Source organism: Cyprinus carpio, chromosome B16 (assembly GCF_018340385.1).
Source record: "Cyprinus carpio isolate SPL01 chromosome B16, ASM1834038v1, whole genome shotgun sequence".
Taxonomy (NCBI): Eukaryota; Metazoa; Chordata; class Actinopteri; order Cypriniformes; family Cyprinidae; genus Cyprinus; species Cyprinus carpio.
The window spans coordinates 19,861,992-19,866,488 of NC_056612.1; the positions used below are offsets into that span (position 1 = coordinate 19,861,992).

The window sequence follows — 4,497 nt, forward strand, 5'->3', positions numbered from 1 at the left end:
GTTCCGGGTTCGAGTCTTGTACCGGCAGGGGTTGTAGGTGGGGGGAGTGAATGTACAGCGCTCTCTCCCACCTTCAGTACCATGACTGAGGTGCCCTTGAACAAGGCACCGAACCCTAACTGCTTCCCAAAAAAACTTTTTTTTTCAAGGGCGTGATGAGTGTCCATCCCCTCATGTTGAAAATACCACAGTACAAAGTAAATGCAGGCCCTTCCTGCTGAGTGCCCGATAATTCCGCCAAAAAAAAATTAAAAAAATAAAAGGTTGACAATTTATAAATCCTTTCAGAGAGAAAGAATAGAATCTTGTTTGGTGCTGGATGGCATTCGCAGTCAAGTTTAAATCCTGGGAATATCAGATAATTCCGCCAATTCTCTCTCCATGCCATTTGGCCACATCATTCTCTGCTCTCTTATCTCTGACAGAGCAGCCCCCCTCCTCTCCACTATAGCCTTGACCTCCAGACTGGGCCACAGCTCCTTGAACAGAAGAAAAACAACAGCAACCTGTCGGAACTTGGAAAGACTAGCACTACCCTTTGTATCTTTTTTGTTTACACTGAGTAGCAAGATAAAGGAAAAACTGACACAATGATATATTTAGTATATTTATGTTCCTATGATCCAAAAAAAAATTAAAAAAACAGAGAGTGTGCCATCAGCATAGTGTAGCAGGTTATAAAACCATTCAATCATTATTCAGAGAAAATGCTACAAAAAAGTGTTTTATCAACCAAAAATAGGTGATATTTAATCAGGCATTTGGTTTCAACAACACTCACTGAAAGCAGTACTGAACCTTCATTAATGAACAGGACTTAAATGGTTCTAAGCAATTTGGGGAAATTGATTAATGTGGAAGTGTGGGAAATTATAGTCATCCATTAGGCAATCAGTGTCTTTTCTTTAACTAATGATGAGGCCAGGTAGAACCACTTTGATTCATTAGATGGTGTACAAAAGATGCCTAGACTGTCATCCACCTTAGAACCATTCAGCTTTGCTGCATGATTATAATATATCTACCGAAATATGCTTTAACTTAAATTTGGAGGTTTCACTTCAGGACCCAGTTTTACACTGGACACCAAAAGGCAAGCCACAGTACCATTACTGTTTAATTAATAATACAGAATTTATTAATATCTACATTAACTATATACACAAACAGTATTTGATTATCCTTGATGAAAACCTTTTTTCAGTGTCTGTCTTTGCAGATCATTACGCCAAATGACTGTAGTGTCTTTCAGTGAAACGTTGAATCTTTTATTTAACGTAGATGTTAAAAAAATGCTGATTCATTCAGAAAGGAAACAAACATGGAGTCATTCAATCAAATTCAATGCATTTTATTCATTCATTCGTAGCCACTCATAGCCCATTTAACCCCCCAAATTATTGTTTTTTTATTTTTTTTACTGTAAATTTTCTACAGTAAATATCAAAACTTAAGTTTTGATTAGTAATATGCATTGCTAAGGACTTGATTATTATAGGTGATTTTCTCAATATTTAGATTTTTTTTTTTTTTTGCACTTTCAGATTCCTTTTTTCTCTCTCTCTCCTCTTCCTCTCTGATGTCAGTTCTTCAACACATAGATGAGACTAAATTGAGCTGCCTGGCTTACTGGATTGAGCTGGAACAGATGGACATTCTAGCATTTCAGTTGGATTTGGTCCAGTGAAAAAGCTGTCTATCATTACTCAAACCACTTTTATCCATGCAAATTGTCAAAATGCAATGGCAGTGCATGCCCTCACACGTATGAGCATATGTGTGGAATGTGTTCTGCTGTCCTTGAATGAAAAAGGTTTAAAACTACTCTAAAAATAGTATATGGCTTCTACTTCCTACTGGGATTGTTTTTTTAAACTACTAATGCCATGTGATTCTGATCTATTACAGAAGAAATGCAACAGCAGTGTGCTTCCATTTTAATTAAAGAATAATGGTGATGCTTCCATATCTTACATGCTAGTAATTATGGACCGGGTTTGATAAGGTTTGATAAGATTGATTTAAAAGTCTTTCCATTAACCACTGAAGCAAAATATAGGCACATTTGAGCTTGAATACCTTAAGGGCATTAAAAGTTGGAGGAGAAGAATGATTTTATTATTAATAAAAGTGCACTATTACGCTAATTAACTTGTGAAATAATCGTTTTACTTGATATTATTTGATCATGGTCAGAGTGTTTTGTGAGAGCATTACAAAACTGCACCAAAAATGATACAAAGTGTAAAAAACAAAACACCTATTCTTAAAAAAAAAAGAGAAAATAAAAGAAAAAAGCCTGTTAAAGAATGCCTTTATCAACCATAAAAGGCTGGTAAATTATTTTGAAATTGCTACTTATTGCAGAATCAAATCATTTTTTTTTAAAATTGTGATCAATTTTACCAGAAAAAAAAAAAAATCAAATTAATAAATTGTATAATTCAAAAAAAGAAAAAGCACTATAAAACTTGTATCAGCCTAGTATGCCTGTTTAAAAAAAAAAAAAAAAATCCTATGTAACAAAAAGGAAAGTAAAGACACAAAAAATACCCCTTAAAATGCTGTCAGATTCAAGCAGCGTCTTTATCCACTATGAAGAGTTTCTGGCAAGATGTTTTGGAAAATGATTTCATGATTGCTCATTACTGTTGAATCAAACCTTTGCCACAATAGTCTTGAAAAGGTATTCACTCTTTCCGCCACCTTATTTCCAATACAATCAATAGAAAACCTGTGGTGTGCAGGACGTCAGTCAAGGCCACGGGCAACAGAGCATGAATGGAATGGCAAAAACTTACAACACAATGGAAAACAGAGATGAACTTCCTGTGCACAGTGGAGTGCAGTCATTTAATTACGTGTGAACGCAACATACGTTATATAGCCCGGCCAAAATGAAATTAGGTGCAGGGTGATTCAGATCTAACTCAGCTGGTATTAAACCTTAAATCAGAACAGCAACAATGGAAGCTTGAGACGTGACCACATTTTCAATGACACAGTTTCTTTTACTACGTTATCCCTTTTATAGTGCCCTATCAGACTTGAAATGAGAATTACAATTTGTGATTTAAGGGTTTGCAGATATGTACATTCTCTTATACCAGAGTTTGACAGTGTTAACCATTTAAGTGTAACTTGGGATACGACTGGCTAGCTTGAAGATGAGCCTTGGGGGTTCTCAGTTTGAGCCCTTTGAGTCGACTCTAAATCAAATTGATGTGGAAGTGATGCTTCACTTACGTTCGAGCAAGCAGAATTTGTCCCTCTGGAAAAACGAAACGTAACAAGATTATCCAGACAGACGGGCCATGGAAAAAGAAAGCGAACAGCTTGTAACCTGATTTAACACAAACACAGAAGAGAGTATGAGGAGAGTTTTGTCACGTACAACACGAGTGTCTGCAGCCCTGGTAATGCTGAAAGTCCCATTCTGAATTTGCCAGAATATGTTTTCTAGTCAATACCACCAATCAAAGTTTGAATAAATCATTGCTTAACTCACTATGTTTATGTCAAATCCCAGAGTGCTGCGTGCCTAATTTCACCTCAAAATCACCAATTTTCAGCAATTGTCTGGATTAACCTTTGTGCCGAGAGGGGCGGGGCCGAGAGCCGTGGGAACGGAGCGAGGCCAGTGGAGTTAATAGCCGCGTTTCCACTGTCGGGCTTAAAGCGGGCGTGCGTGCCAGGGCCTGTCGCGCCCGCCATTAATACTAGAGAAGAAGAAGAAGAAGAAGGGCCTGTCGCGTTTCCCCTGTCACTTCCGGGGCTTGATCGTGCCTCGTCGGGGCTTCCTCGGGGCCAACGGCCAGGGTTTTTTGGCCCAATGCGGGCCAGCTGGGGCTAGAGGAGTGGTTATGAACAAAGGCGGAGTTTCTCCGCGTCTGCAGAGCGTCAGCGCCGTTCATTTCAGAAAGATAACAGCTATAACGTTGTGTACATCAACGTTAAAAACTTTTAAAAATAAGCTGAGCTCAAAACTCACTTTCAGTCAGCAGCGAGTGTTTGAAATAACGCGACCCGATGTGGATTATAATCACCATAAAAGCCAGAAATATAAGCGATGTAAAAGACTATGCACGCTAAACATTAACGTTACCATAATAAACATGGTAAATGTGACCGTTTGAAGAAATCAGACACCAGCTTCTTATTCTCTATCACAATTGTGTATTTATTTAGTAACATATTTTATCGGTCATAGCTAAGTCTCGTCTCGAGAGTTTAGCTCCGCGTAGCATGTCATCAAAATATAATAATGATTTTTGTTCGGGAGCTTTTATAAAAATGGATAGCGTCTGCACTGGGGATCATTTCAGAAAGCTAACAGCTAACACCAGCATTAAAAACTTTTTTTAATAAGTTGAACTCAAAACTCACTTTCAGTCAGAAGCATGTGTTTGAAATAATTTAATCCGATGTGAATTATAATCACTAAACAAGGCATAAATATTTATAAGCGATGCAAAAGCCTGTGCACGCTAGACATTA

At 37.6% G+C, this 4,497-nt stretch overlaps 1 long non-coding RNA gene across 1 annotated transcript; it reads right to left on the reverse strand.

Annotated features, from left to right (window-relative positions):
* Positions 1 to 245: 245 nt before the first annotated feature.
* LOC122140100 lies at positions 246 to 3,787 on the reverse strand. Its single transcript, XR_006156812.1, has 3 exons — positions 3,509 to 3,787; positions 3,247 to 3,343; positions 246 to 479 (listed from the first exon to the last, which is right to left on the reverse strand). It is a non-coding gene; the product is annotated as an uncharacterized LOC122140100 (long non-coding RNA).
* Positions 3,788 to 4,497: the final 710 nt, after the last annotated feature.